Here is a 15703-nt window from a genome sequence, read left to right as displayed (position 1 = left end):
AAGGTCAGAGAGCTCATACTAGTGGAAAAAACTAGTGCTGACAACCTCCTAAAGACAGCTGTCCTCCTGGACTCCTCCACTCCAGTCAGCTCCCTGGAGAGCAGAGCTCTGTGCCCACTGCCAGGATCCATGGTCTCCATCCCCTGCAGAGCACAAGGTGGATGGAAATCATCTTCCTCCCATTAAGGAGGTACAGCAGTAAAAGCTTTACTAAAACTTTGAGAGTGTGCACCGATGTTGGAAAGGAACTAGCCAATATAGAGACTTTAAAGACACACAACATCTGGAAGGAAGAAAACTAAGAGCTACAGGACTGTACACACAATCCCAAAATCTCAGAGAGTACCTGTGCTTATTTAGATTGGAAAAGACTTTTCAGAACATTGAGCCCACCTGTAATGAATGCACACAAAGATTTGATGTTAAATAGTTCCTTCCATTTAGAAGACAGAGAGAGTAAAAGCAGGTTGCTATTTTATTTTGGTTATCTGAAAGAAGACATGAAACATGGTGATACCACTGTAAAAACATGCTTAAATGATGCCTGATATCTGAAGTGGGTTTGGGTGGTGGACCACTGTGCACTTCCAACTGCTCAAGTGTGACTTCAGAAGATCAGTCAATGCATTCTGGGGACATTTGCCCAGTGTGTAGCCCAGCATTAAAGATCTCAAGTCAGCAGTGGCTGCTCAGTGCCTCAGCCCTGATGTGCAGGGCCAGAAACACCATGTTTCCATTGGTTTGTAGCATTAGAGGTATTTAAAGTGAATAAACTGCAAAATTCAAGGAATTAATAAAATTTCTTTATACCCAGCAAAAAATTGCATATTTTTGCCATTTGAGAAAAAATATTTGAAGACAATCCTAAGCAACACCTTAAAAGAGTTTCTGCTGTAAATATAAAAGAAGTACTTTGCTGTGCCTCTGTGCTTATCAAGGATCACAAATTATCCTTTCTTTAGAACCACTGAAGCACCACTGGTTTCTATCACTATGCAGGAGCTACAGTAGCACAAATGAGAGAAAATGCCAGGCAAGAGGGCTTCTGCTATTCTTTAATATAATTTAATTACAGATATTTTACTTGGTCTAACTTATATCATCATTAGCATCCAGTCATTTTATCATTTCTATTAACTATAGAAAATCAATGTGTCTGTGGCAAGCATACACTTTAGTAGAAAATTATCTACCATAAATTGTTTAATATGTGTTTTATAGTACTTTGCTTTAAAATATAAACATCTTCATTTAGAAAAAAAATTGATTACTTGCAAATAGGAAAACTGGAAAAAAAAGAAAGAAAGTGATTACAAGAAAGGAAAGGTTGCAAAGCTGCATTTTGCAATAATACACATGGGATCCTTTAGCTGTTTGGTAGAGAAATGCTACATAACTAAGAGCATGGTCTTTGCAAAAAGATTTGATTTCTGTGCTTGGTTAAAAAGAAAAGATCAGATAGTATTCAGTGTAGTCTTCTCATTCACAAATTGCTGCCTCTAAAATGCATTTCTATTTGATGGATTCACATTGCAGCTCAAGAGGTGTGAACCTCATTAAACTCTCAATGAAGACATATCGATCCCATTTATAACCAATGGCCAACAGAGCTTGCCTATATCTCAGAGGAAAGGAATTGCATCGAAGGGAAAAAAACCCAACAACCAACTAACCAACCATGAATACTGAACACCACAAATAAATTATGTTCTCTTCTGCTAGAAAATGATATTATGTATTTCTACATTCTTGTGCTTAATAAAAGTATTAAATACTAGAAAAGGTTACATATATAGATCTCATTCAACATAATTTCTCTGGCTTTATGTCAGTTTCTTTCTTATGAAACTAATGGTGCAATTCTGGAAAAAAGAATTCATGAATGATAAATGAGCCTTGTCTTACTCAACTCTACGGAAAATACATTATTTTCATTAACAGTAGAATATGAACAATATACAACAATACAAGCTGCTATTTAATGCTACAGAGCTCTTCATAAAAATGTCACACACATACAGACTCATTTTCACACTACTTGGAGAAGAACAACTTAGTCTTAATTAAGGTTGGGTAACTATATTGAAGAGGACTTGCAAATATGAATCTTAGAAATGTGCATGGACAGTTAAACTCACTATTGTGCTGAACATCATTCTGGGAGTTAATTTCTTCTGTTAATGGCCTATATATATATATATATATATATATATATATGTATATATATATATATATATATATATATATATATATATATATATGTATATATATATATATATATATATATATGTTTGCTTTCAAAAAATGTCTTTTAGAACAATATTCCTGCAATCCTTTGCAGCTCTGAGATGCAAATGCTTACAGAAGATTCCTGATGTCTAACCTCCAGCTCATCAAATATTCCACAAATTTGCAGGCAGCCAGCAGTAACATACATACACACTTCTGAGATCAGTTGCTAACCCAAAATCCCCAACATGCAGCCAAGGATAGCTAGCTTGCCAAGAGGCTTAGGGTGAAACGTGCTGATATGAAGCAGTTCAGCAATTTAAAATAACAGACTAGGAAACCTTGAAGACTGATCACAGACTGTTGGAACACACACATAAAAAAGGAAAAACCAGCTGGATTTTTTTAAGATAGTCTTCACTCAGTGCTAGTCCTTATCAAAGAGTGGCCTTATTCCAATTTAAAATAAGAAACAATTAAAACACCTTTGTATTGAGAGGAACTTCCACAGGACTCCATTTACTTTGCTGATTTGATTTTCCTGCAGTGGCACTGCCTCATTTAGACAGCTCCAAGCCTTTATTAGCCTTGAAAACCTAACAGCATTTATTAAACACAGGCACTTTTTTTTGTGGTAAATTATGCACATGAACTTAATGTTATTTACATTTCTCCCATTAAGACAATCATAAAGGCTAATGTAAATGAGTTAACATCAAACTACAGAGACAGTAACAGCATGACATGTCCAAATACGATGGCAGAGTGGTACCTTTTGTGTATCGGGCACATTGTTTTTGAGAATCATCTCACAACAATAATGCAACCCAGTACAATGAAAAAGCAAATTCCAGAAGGATTATCTTGGCAAGTCAAAAGTGAAGAAAACCTCCATCATGTGCATGTTTTGCTGACGTTAAAGAAGTGAGCATTATCAAGAAGTTACCTACAGTAACAGACAGTACGAACAACCCACAACAAATACTTCACATCTAACATAATTCACTGTGTGCTTTAGTACTGTAATACATCCAGTTACAACACAGTGCTCCTTCCAGTGCTGAAAATGTAAGGCAGATTGACCCACAAGAGTCCCACAGCCTCCCTCCCCTGAAAAAAAATCCAATAAAAGTGTGTTCAACTTGGTTAATTTCACATCCTTCCCCCTTCAGTTTCTCAGGGAGGCACCCTTAACACAGAAATCATCATTATAAGATGTGTACAACACATCTTGTGGTCCCATTCCCCAAATATACAGACTGTAGCATTAGTCAGCAGACTGATCTTGCATCATATTACCTGCCTCCTCTCCTATCTGCTGGCAATGTGCAATATCATGCTCACAGAGCAGCTGTAGAACACCACTGGAACAGATATATTTGCAATAGGTAGCAGCCATGAACCTTTTAAGTACAGCCATGATAATATGAAAGACCTGCTGGGATTGAAGAGCACAAATTGTGAGCAGGACAAAATAAGGCCCTTGGAAGTGGAGGCTGTTTGAGCCCTTCAGTGCCTGGAACATGCTGCCTCCTTCCTAGATGACCCTCCCAGGCAGTTCTATTCACATCTGCATGGCAACAGCTGCACACAAGACTGAGGGCTGTATTCATCTAAGGCACAGCACCCTTTGGGCCAGAGGGGCTTTGTCCTGGGGACACCAGTGATGCCTGCAAATGCAGACCTGCCCATTGTCCTTCAGGAATTTTAATGATCTGAAAAGCACTGCAAATATCCTACAGAAAACCATTAATTTAAATTATTTGACTTAGGGGAAGTCACAGGCTTTTTTTTTTTTTTTTTAAGTCAAGGTCATTAAGAATAGCTCACTCAATATGAGACAAGATTTTATGACTCACAGGAGACTGGAAAAATCAGCAGCAACACTGCATATTTAAAGTATAATGTTTAGTCATCAAAGTCACTTTCAGAGTTATTGCCTCCTCCTTACACACATTTTTTTAATTGCTACAACAGAGCTGCAGCAGTAACAAAGAAATGTCTTCCCCTAAAATGCACAGTCATAGCAGTAACTGATCAGCAGGTCTGCCTTGCTACCAGCCTAAGAAAAACAGGCAAGTGAATTCACATTTCAGCAAAGCATTTTTTTATCTCACAGCCTCTCCAGCCATGCAGGGAATAATGATGTATATGCATCCAGAGCAGATTAAGCAGCATCTGAAGAAGAGGATTTCTAGATGCTCTGCACCCCATAGCAAAACCTTAGGAACACACAAATATTTGAACATTACTGTTTTGCTTTGTTTTCCTTGCCTGACCTTTATAAAGTCCTGACAAATGCCAGAATAACTGCTAGAGCAGGTCAGATTTAATTTTTTAAAATAGTAATCAAAGCAGTATCATTACAAGTCTGTGAGCAAATCATAGGCTTTCTGTTCCCAGATGAACCCACTGCAGATCCGTGTGTCAGCCTGCACAGCCCTGTCAGACAGACACAGAGGATGCACAGCCATGGTTCCAGGATCAGGAGGGTGATGGTACTTTTGAATACCTCGTGGCAGAGCCAGACACACTACTTGTCACTTCCAAAGCCTCCAGACCAACAGTGAATCTTGCCCAGCCACAGAAATCTAAACACTGCAGAGTTTAATAACTGCAACACGTTGCAGTTAAGTTGCAGTTACTACAACGTATTTTAATGTACCATCAACAGTAAAAGCCTAGATGGTTTTATCACAAATTAAACTCCTTGGAAATGATTCAGTAAAAGAAAAACATCTGCTACTCCCATTGATATTTACAGATGCAAATCAAGTTTCTCTGGTCCAGCTTTATCCCTGTGATAGAGGATTCAGCACGCAGTGTATGACCTATGCAGCGTATGACCTACATAGCAGGAATTCGAACTTTGTTATAATGCTGTCCCCCTGAGCACTGAAAAATTTGGAAATCAGACAAGATGAACACAGTAGCCCAGATTCTCTCTGTCATATGGGCAATTTTGCATTGTATCATTAGTCCTAATTCACCCTGCAGTGGCCACGGTCATGACAGTGAGCCACAGGGCCCATCATCCTACAGTTCTATGCCTAGGAAAAGCAAGAGGATGCTCACCTTCCAGGGCTCCCCAGCTGCTAAAACATCACTCTGTAGCTGTAGATTATAAATATAAATTACAGCAACCTTTAGGATGCTATAACTCACATTGGCAATATGTACTGAATTTTAAGTACCTGCTTGGGGCCCATGTGCGCCCAGAAAATTCTCCTGTGCATACTGTTTGGACCAGTATCCCTACTCAGACACAGATCTCAGGGTCAATACTAAAGCAAGCATGGGAAGAAGGGAAAAAACGCAGGATATCAACATGTATTTCATCCACTTTGCCAGCACCATCATTCTAGCCAATACATCAGTCAAGAGCCTTCCTGGAATAATCATGTCTCCCAATACCTTCAGAACAGCTGGGGTTTGTAGGCCATCTGACTACAGGCAGGCTAGTGCTGTGTGAAGAGCTGCAGGTGACCCACATCCCAACTTCAAAGGTACTGGAATAGTGTAAATATTTCTTTGTCCTCTCTGTACAAAGCCTCACGGAGCTTTGTACCCACAATATCAGCAGCAAAGGGGTACAGAACCTCCAGGATCAGGTGCTGACACGTTGGGATTACTGTGTGGGGTTACTAAAAGCGGTCAGAAACATTTTTAATGGCACATTTGACTTTGATGACACGGCAGAAATCACACCCAATTTCCTGCCAGGTCCTCTTCCCTGTTCTTCAAGTGTATTCCTGACAAGTTGACAGAGAGTGGGAGTTAGAAAGAAGTTATTGCTCCAGGATTATCTCAGAGATTGCAGAGCTCCTAAGCTGCTGGCTCCTCTACAGATCTCATTAGGCAGGATGCCAAGAAACTCAGAGCAGAGTATCTCTGCCCATCAACTCCAAGGCTGCCAGCTCTCTGTTAGCTCACCAGGCAGAAAGAAAAGAAGCAAGAGCCTGGAAGCCCTGGAAATGTGTAACTCCTTGGCATCCTAGGCAGCCAGAGGATCCAGACAGAATTCCTCCAGCTGGGGACCCCAGAGCCTGATGTCTCTAGATCTAGATATCATTACCTTCAGACTGGATGACTGTCGTAGGTCCCTTCCAATTGAAAATATTCTATTTTATTCACTAAGAATGGGAAAAAAGACTAATTTTCATTTCAAATCAGAATAAAATCAAATTAAACAAATCCATCCAAATCCTCTGCAAATTGGCGTGAACTTTTTTTCATGCTGCACCACTTGAATAATAGGCTGTTATGGCTGGTGTACAACACATCTTGTGGTCCCATTTCCCAAATATGCAGACTGTAGCATTAGTCAGCAGACTGACCTTGCATCATACTAACTGCTTCCTCTCCCATCCTCTTTGTCCTCCCAAGATACATTTATGTATGTGAGCCCTCCCGACTTAAATTTAAAAACCAAGCCCCTTAAGGAATAACATGTTTTGTGGAGTTTCCCATTGTAAACATACCTGGATTTTCTATCTTCATGTAAGCTAAACTGAATAGGATTTATTTTTCTGAAACTCCTGTTACCACAAAGCTCTATATGCAGGTCAGCAGGCTTATGTAACAGTGATGCATCTGGCTCTCTGTCCCACATAAGTAAGGCAGAATATGCTGTGACTGCTACCTAACCTTGTGCACTGCTTATCAAAGGCTCATATCCATCTTTTTTCCCTGTTAAGGGAGACCCATGGAAACCAGAGTCTTCCAAAGAGCAGCTTTTCCAAAGACCTGTAATTGTTACATGTTCCCCACAGGGTGCTTCCAAACAGGCACGCTGGATCATTTTCATGAGGCTTTTTACATTTTTTTTAATTCACTAGTGCTCATCCATTCAAGTTAGTTTTGTTTCTGGAAAGAAGGTATTTTAATTTAATTCATATTAGTTGTATTTTAATATAATCTTTTAAACTTAGTTGTTATCTTGTGAGTCCACTCCAGCACATATTCTTGCAGCTGCTTCTTGCTCTGCATTTTCCTTTGACCTTTTCCATTTTGTCACACATCCACCAGTCACCCCAGTGAAATGCTCATGGAAGTGGTCAAGGCATAGCATGGAATAGTCTATCCAGTCTCAGATGCTGTAAAAATCTTCTCTCCATTAGAACTAGGTCAAGGTATCTTGCAGGGAACAGAACACAAGTCAACAGCAAGTGCCCAGCTCTCATGCTAGAGAGGAAGCATGCACAGATCCATGACACACTCATACATACTTGAGAACAGCAAATTTGGCCTACTGCAGCAGGCACAGTGGTGTGCTTCATTCAGCTATCAAATACATGTAGACGTCTAGGCATTTCCCAGGTCTAGATCAAGCACATAACTCTAACTTGTAACCCTAGCCTCCAGCTAGTGGGGAAATGAAATCACTGACTTTCTATAAAGATGAAAATATAGTTACAATGCAAGGTCATCTACCAGGAACAAGGAGCACAGTCCACACCTGCAGAATGGTGGATGTGTCCAGAATGGCTCTAAAGAAAGATCAGAAGATGTTCTAACAGACAAGTCAGCACATCTAACAAGCACAAACCAGAAAGACCAAACAGGACTTGGCATGTAAACCAGCAGGCTGACTGACAGACAAGCCTTTGACACCTCTCAGGGGTACCGATGCTGAGGAGCATATGTGAAGGAGGATTTCCCTTCCATTACTCCCAAATCTGAGACTTTTCAGAATAAATGGTCTATTCTGCAGATAAAACTTTACACTTTTTTTGTGTGTGTATCTAATTCCGTTTTTACAAATAAAATATTGACACGAGGCCAGGACAATAATTCAATACCAAATTCACCAAAACCAATGGTATTCTCTGCAGAAGTGTAACACCAAAACTCCCTAAATCCACATCTGTAATAACAATCCAGAGCATGGCCTGTTTAGATCATGCACAGAGCAGGCTCATCCACTGAGCAATTGGATAATCAGTTAATATATGCAGTGCTATACTAAACCCAGTTAATCAGCACTGCCTATTCTAAAAGCAGAAAAAAAATCAGTGTGTCTATCGCACTCCATCAGCTTTCCCCACTCACTTCAAGCAATTAGTTTTGAAGACTTCCTGAATAAATTTACATAAAATGCATCCTTCCCACCTACACATTGTTAAAGCATTAGACTGTAATTTTATAAGGGGTTCTTGGAGATCAACAGTGGCAGACAAGTATCAGATATTACACTATGCCTCAAGAACAGACACAGGAATTTATGGGAGCAGTAATTTCCTGGATCACCTCATCACCTTCAATCGACTTAAATACTTGTGCAACAAGAATGTTATTTATTGTCAGAGATTTTTCTGGGTCTGTCTGCAGAGAGATGGCTGCAGTTGCAGATGGAATAGGCAGATGAGAAACCTATCAGTGAACATAAAGCTGCAGCTGAAAGGTCAGCAAGACTCATTGGAAAACCTCTAAAAGAACAAACTTCAATCATTTGCAAGGAGAGAAGGTGGAATTACCTATCTGGGTTTGAGGTCGAGGCTTCTGATGGTCAAAATGTTTGGTTACCAGGGTTTTGGGTTTTTTAGCCAGGACTCCAGCTGGCATAACTTCATGAGCTAGCTCAGTTCTAGACTGATGAATTAAGCAGGTGGTGATGTATTTATGGCTTTCAGCTAATGACTTGGTCTTGCAAAACCTCCTCACATGGATCTGTTCAAAGTGTTGTAATGGGAACAGCATATTCAGGAGACTTACAAGATGAAGCCCAAAGTACTAGGACACAACAGTTGTGTTGGCAGAAAGCTACTGCAAACAGTTGCATAAGCTGAAGAGAAGCAAGAGCAATAGTTCCAAGCGCCTGCTTTTAGCATTATATTTACAGCTTCTCCTTGACTGTGCATATATTAAGCAGATTGCAAACTTGTAGTGAGTGTAGGGAACAATCTGGGTACTTAGAAGGAAGTTAACCTTTGGCAATGGCCTTTTGTATTAACATTAAACAGGTCTGCTTCACTTTCAGAGGGCCGGGGTTTTCATCATTTGGAAAAATGAGAAAATATCTCATAGCTACCTGTGAAGATAGCCAGAAAGTTTTTATCCTTACACTGTGAAAGATCTTGGCTGATACAGACTACATGAAGTCAATGCAAACCTGGGACAGCAACAAAGCACAGACATTGGCAGAGAGCAGAGACTCCAGAACACGTGCCAGGCTGAGGGAGACTTTTCACCATGTAATATTGCCACTGACCTTCTTCTCATCAAAAGAAATATGCCACAGCTATCTTTGTTCAGAAGCCACCTGCCAGTATCAACTATCAGCTGGACTCTCAGCCACATAATTTGTCCAGTATTACGATGGAACCAAAGAAACCGAAAAAACGATGGCTGGCATGGCACTTATTTTTCTGACCTAACTTCAGTGTTTGCTTGTTTCTAGGGCAACTCACAAAACCCATGTAAGAAAATCCCTGTCATAATGGGAAAATAAGATTTTATTTTTAGTTTTGGTAAACCCATCCATTAAGAAAAGGAAACTAAATGAAATTGAGAGCTGCAGTAACACTGCCATGGGATAAACACAATGTTGTCATTGACTACATCTGTGGAAACAATTAACTGAAAGTACAACACACTGCTGTTTACAGAGGTTCAGGGCCGATTTACTTGGGTTATTTCCAGCTTAGCAAGTACTTTCATAAAAATATTTCAAATATAGTGTGCATACTATACTCTTGAGATGAGTACTTTAATTTTATTGGCTGATTCAAAATTTTCTTTCTGACAAAGGACCACAGAAGCCAGAACCTTCCTTCCACTCATCTTCAAATACACAAAACCAGCAAAGCAACTTTTGGTTTTCTCTGGGGAGAACTTATGATGGTCCCTAATTGCATGTTAATACTGTGAATTATTCAAAATCACAGCAGGTAACAACAAACATTCTGTTAAGCATAATGATACAGCTAAACATGAAAAACCATACCAGGAGTATAATTAACAGCTAGAAAAGCAGAGTTCAATTAAATAGTAAATCCCACTGTTGCTTATGCACTTCATTGGTGGAGGGTTGATGCCACTAACTGCAGAAATGCCAAGCAGCTGTAGCCCCAGAAGACACAAGGCTTCAAAGATTCCCTCTTTCTCCATGGGAAGACAGACCAGGAGGTTTACAAGGACATCCACTACAACCAGTCCCACTTCACTTCAGCAAGCGAGAGATGTCTCCATCTGCTTTCAGTTTGCTGTTGTCATTGGGAATATTTGGAGGGAAATTTGAGGCAGGCCATACTCCTCTCCACCCACCACATCTGTCCCGTAAATCTTGCCCCAGATGATCAGAATTCACTACATTATTCACTATTACCATCAGTAATACCAGTTTTCTACATGTTAAAAATGAGGCTCAGGTTTAAGAAACATGTCCTCTGCCATTCAGTAAAGCACTAGGGGTACTTCATGGGACCATGTACCTCTTCTACACTGTTGCCTGACTCAGTGTAATTTAAGGGCAGTTGTAATGATGTGTCTAGAAGAAAAGAAAAAATCAATTCAATCCAGGAACATAAAAATGAGGCAGAATATTTTCATGGTTTGAATTGTTCAGATACAAATTGTAGAAAGTGAGATTTTTCAGAAAAAGAAAGCAAAGGGAAAAAAACTTTTAATTTCCAGAAAACTAGTGAAGATCAGCCATTTGGCAAAATACAGATCTCCTGCATCCTCTGTCTCATAAACTACAACAGAAGAATGTAATTTAGGCAATGTAAGAAGTCATGGCACATGCTTCCTCAGAAGAGTGTTGCAGTGGTTATGAGGAGAAAATTCAACCCAAAAAAGAGGAAAGTTAAAATATAAGTACCTGCTTCAGTGCTCTTTAACAATTACAGATGACCTTCTTTTTTGACTGAAGGTCTCAAGTTGGAGATAATGCATCTAACATATTACCAGCTATACCTCATTCATTTTCAATTTACATTTCCTATCTCCCCAAGCAATCATTATTTAGTGATACAGAAAAGACAATTCAAAGCTTCCCTACATCCAGAAGTAATTTTATTCTAAGTGATATGAATTAAGGGATGTTGGCAAGCTCACAGGGAAAACCAGAACTTCGCTGAAAGCATGAACTAATTTTTAAATAAAATGGTTTGTTCACACTTTATTTCTTCCCACTCTTCTTCACTCCATTATAAATAGATTTTTATGTGCTGTCTTTTGAAGATTCAGCGGCAGCCCTGGGATGAACTAGTCCAACTGGTATGTTCCTCTGATGGAAAGCAGCTCCCCAGACCACAGCTTCTTCCATTTCTCACATCTGTGCACAGGCTGCAATGAGGAACAGAATGACTGTGCTTTCTCTCAAGTCATCCCCAAGCCAATATTTAACTTGCAGTATTGGACACCAGGTTCAAAGGTCAGCTCTCTGAGCCATTTTTAGCCAAAAAGCCAGAAGTAGATTGTTGCAGCTAACTATGCAGACATTCTGTATCCCACACCTTTGCTTGAACATACCAAGTCACTGGGATCATGTGGATGATTATCCTACAAATTCCATAGACCTGAAACTAAGAATAGGCACCAGGCCCATAAAGAACGACACTAGGCAACTTCTAGGTACCCTCATTTCACTAACATTTCTTGTGGAGGCATTACACATACTGTCTTCACTTCAAAGTATGTAAACCACCCACTTTTGCAGAAGCAAAAGGAAATAAACTAATCCCTTCAAGCTTCCTCTATCATAGCCCAAGGGATTTAAGCACAGAGTGAGACATTCAGTTACCCATCTGATTCAGTGCCCAATTGCATTGGATGTAGGGGCCATATCTATCCCCTTATTGCTGGAGCCTAAAGCCTGAAATGTGCTCAGCAGTGCTTGGTGCAAGGCTACATTTTCATAAGACTAATACACAAAAAACTCCTTAGTCTCTGACAGGAAGTAAAACAATGTGGATCCTTCTCTCATCTTGCAAATCCTTGGTTTCACAAGAAACAAGCAACATGGATAAGAGCTCTTCAGGGGCAGAACCTATCAGCAGAGATTGATACACTATACACTGTATGAGTATACACTGGGGTGTACACCAGTGGCAACTACTGGGAGAATTTTTATTTCCATGAGTCTAACATTATTCAGTCTACTGAAGTAATGCCCACCTTGAGAAGCCTAAGTGAGTGTCAGCTGCAAGGGAAGTGCTTTTCTTCTCTCTCACTTTTGGCAGCACCAAATACTCTGAATTGAAAAAAATACCAATGTGAGCAAATTACAAATACCCAAATATTCCCTGTGTCCCACCAACAAGGGGGAAGTACTTTTTTTGTCAAGTTTTTTCCTATCTAATTATATCACAGAATAAGAATAAATGGTTCTAACTTATTAAATTACTTCTTCAAGGACTCAAACCAGCAACTGCTGTCTCATGAGCTGCTCTGCAGCCATGTGAAGTAACACAACAACCATCTCTAGCCCATGACCTGGAGGAGGGAGTGGGTACAAGTTTGTGTCTGAAGCTGTATGCTACATGTTCCACCCCTTCCCCTTTCTCCAGAGGAGAGCTCATTTCACAGCCAAACTTTTTAGTTGGTTCTTGAGCACAAACAAAACAACCTTTGTGCTGGGAAGGAGGCAAGGAAAGCAATACAAGTGGTATTTCTGATGCAGAATCTTTCTTTCCCTTGTTCCCTCTGCAGAAAGCTGCCTGGCCAGCAGCAGCCTCTCGGCAGGAGCGGGCTGACAGTCTCAATAAAGCTAGTAGCAAAACTGATCTGCCTTTTCAGGGCCAGACAAAAAGGAAAAGAGTTGGGACCCTTCTAAACCAATGAGAGGTTTTCTTTGTAGGACTGAAGGCTGAACAAAGGCTCACAGGAGACTAGAATTTTAACTCTTCCCTTATTTCACTGGTTTAGGCTCAAGTGGTATGTTACAGACTTAGCTAGCAAATTCAATTGGTAGCACAGATGAGCTGTGGCTACAGGAGAATTTTTAGGCTTGTTTTCCAATGAAAATGGAGTAATCATCATTCCTCCATATGTCTGCACTCACTGTTGCCTCTATTTATCTGCATTCCTGCATTACTTTTGAACTCAGTGGCCATGATTAACTAAAACAAAAAAAAAGCCTCCAACTTCCTACAAGAATTTCCTACAAGAAGGAAGTGCTTTCTGAAAACTCAGAGGCAAGGTAAAAGCAAACAACTCTCACAGGAAGCTTCCTTGCTGTACAGAAAAAGTACACAAATTAGGATTTTCCTGCCTGTAGAGTTCACATGGGTCCTCTACATACCAAAATACTGCAAAGCTTCTTTAGGGGCATGGACTATGAGAAATATTCAACTCACAGGCAAATCTGATTCAGAATTTTGTTGCTTCTCACTTGAAAATTCTAATTCCTTTGTCTTAAAGACATGTCTCCATGACAGCACTAACATTTAATGATGTCTGTAACAAACCATTCTGTAATCAGGTTGTTTCTCCTGTAAGACAAAGTGTCTGATCCCCACTAGCACTGGGCTGTGTCTTCAACAACATGGGCTTACCTCAGCTTCACAGAAAACACCTTTTCTTGGTTTTCAAAGTATCTAAACAACATCTGCATCTAGAGAGCATGGTCCACACCCAGGATCCACAGCAGTCTGTCTTCTGACAATGTGATTGGCGACTGGAACAAATGAACATCAGCTCAAAATCATCAAATGAACATCAGCTGTGGTACAAATCTTGAGCCTTCCCAGCAAAGAGCATCTCTCTAATTACTAACCTGTTTCACAGGAAATTGGCTTTAAGTGCCAGCCTTTCTCACACTCCTCAAGGCAAGGCCCTAATCCACGCAGGACCAAGTGCTCATTCAATGGATCTAAGAACTACATTAAGCAGAATGCTGTTGCAAGCACCCCTCAATTATTTTATTTATCTAGATAGCCAGATCCTTCACTGTCTTTGCATTGGTAATGCAAGGTTACTATAGCAACATCTGTGACCTGCATGATCAAGATAGCAGAGAGGAGCTGATGCCTGGATTAATGTATTTGTAGGCTTAAATAGGAACTCTAAAGATTAAAGATTAATAGTCTATGAAATTCATATATACTCTACTCATGATGTTACATTTATCCCATTTCCTCTCCTTTTCCAAAAACACTTATCTCTAGAGTATGTCATGCAAAATATTATGACAACACTATTTAAATTTGCTGTTTATTCTCTGTTTTCAGTTTAGCACAGAATTAAACTTCTTCATGAGGCCCTAGGACTAATGTATATTTTATACTATTGTTGGCCAATTTATTAGCATATTGTAAAGGCTAGAGTTCTTGACCAGATTTGCAGATTATTTAGACCTCCACAATATTTCAAAAAGAATATTCAACAAGTTATGCAGCTAATGCAACATTAAACATAGAGACATCTTCAATTTGCTTTTTATTTTCCTGTACTTAATAGGTTCTTTTTAAGAGTCAATAACTTTCATTCAAATAGAGATTTGATTGCCAGCAGTCTGCCACAAGTTCATAACAGATCAACACAATTTAGCTGTTTCCTTGACAGCTCTTCTGTAGCCAAGAGAAGACATTGCTCCTGAATCCAAGGCTGGATGAAAGCTGCTCACATAACCAGGATGGTGAGATGAAGGTTAGGCATGGAGGAGGTACTGGAGAACTGAGGTAATTTTTATTCTTTTCTTTTCCTGGTTTCTCATTAAAGTACAGGCTTAGCTCCTCTAAGAATTTCAGCCAGAAAATACAGTTTTACTTTTAATGTTAATGTTTCCTCCATTAGTGCTGCACAAACTGCCTGAGTGGGCACACATGATCACAGATCAGAAAAACATGAGTAATTCTATCCAGTTTTAACTGCTTCAGGTGCAGGACAGGCAAAGAATTCTCAATCTAAGTAATCATTCAAGCAAAAGAGACAAAAACAGTGGGCCCTAAAGTGTGACTTCAGCAGCATATAAGTCATATGGTGACCTTCCACAGAGTCACAAAATGTCTCCATGAGACAGCAAATGAGTGTTCATTGTGCTCTCTCAAACAAGTTTCTTCTTTATTTTTATATTTTTTAATATTTCATGCTAATATAATTCTTATCTGAACCAAGTTCTTCTCCCAAAGGCAGCAGGATTACTATTCTATTTTCAGGAAGGAGGGGAACTGAACTTCCAAGTATAGTGCCCCAAAGCCATGCACTATAAAAACCTCCACTAGTATCAGAGGAAGAACTGATGGGGATGAACTAAATCCACTGTAAGAATATTTCCTCTTTGCAGTCTTGGCCTTAGAGTCTCACAGAGCAGAAAGCTTAAGGGATTCTTGGACTGAAAAGCTCTATCATCATATGGTCAGTTGCATTTGGGGTTTTTTTGGTTGCTTTGTTGGTTTTCTAGCTTTGATTTCATACTGTTGGTGATTTAGCTAACAAAGAGCTTTTGTATCTCCTGCATTTGGCCTTTTCTTTCTCGTTGTTTCAATTGCATTCTGTAGACAGAATAGGAAAGATAGGCCCTCACAAATGC

General features: G+C 39.6%; 1 protein-coding gene and 1 long non-coding RNA gene across 2 annotated transcripts in view; both read right to left on the bottom strand.

Moving 5' to 3' along the window:
• The window catches only part of C4H4orf50 (chromosome 4 C4orf50 homolog), an 83479-nt gene that overhangs the window by 6399 nt on the left and 61377 nt on the right, over positions 1-15703 (bottom strand). The window lies entirely within an intron of this gene.
• LOC137473029 (uncharacterized) lies at positions 9272-14038 on the bottom strand. Its single transcript, XR_010998567.1, has 3 exons — positions 13728-14038; positions 12349-12424; positions 9272-11517 (listed from the first exon to the last, which is right to left on the bottom strand). It is a non-coding gene; the product is annotated as an uncharacterized lncRNA (long non-coding RNA).

The sequence above is a fragment of the Anomalospiza imberbis genome, chromosome 4 (genome assembly GCF_031753505.1).
Source record: "Anomalospiza imberbis isolate Cuckoo-Finch-1a 21T00152 chromosome 4, ASM3175350v1, whole genome shotgun sequence".
Lineage (NCBI taxonomy): Eukaryota > Metazoa > Chordata > Aves > Passeriformes > Viduidae > Anomalospiza > Anomalospiza imberbis.
The sequence above is the reverse complement of the archived record's forward strand: the minus strand, read 5'-3'. Positions and strand labels throughout refer to the sequence as shown.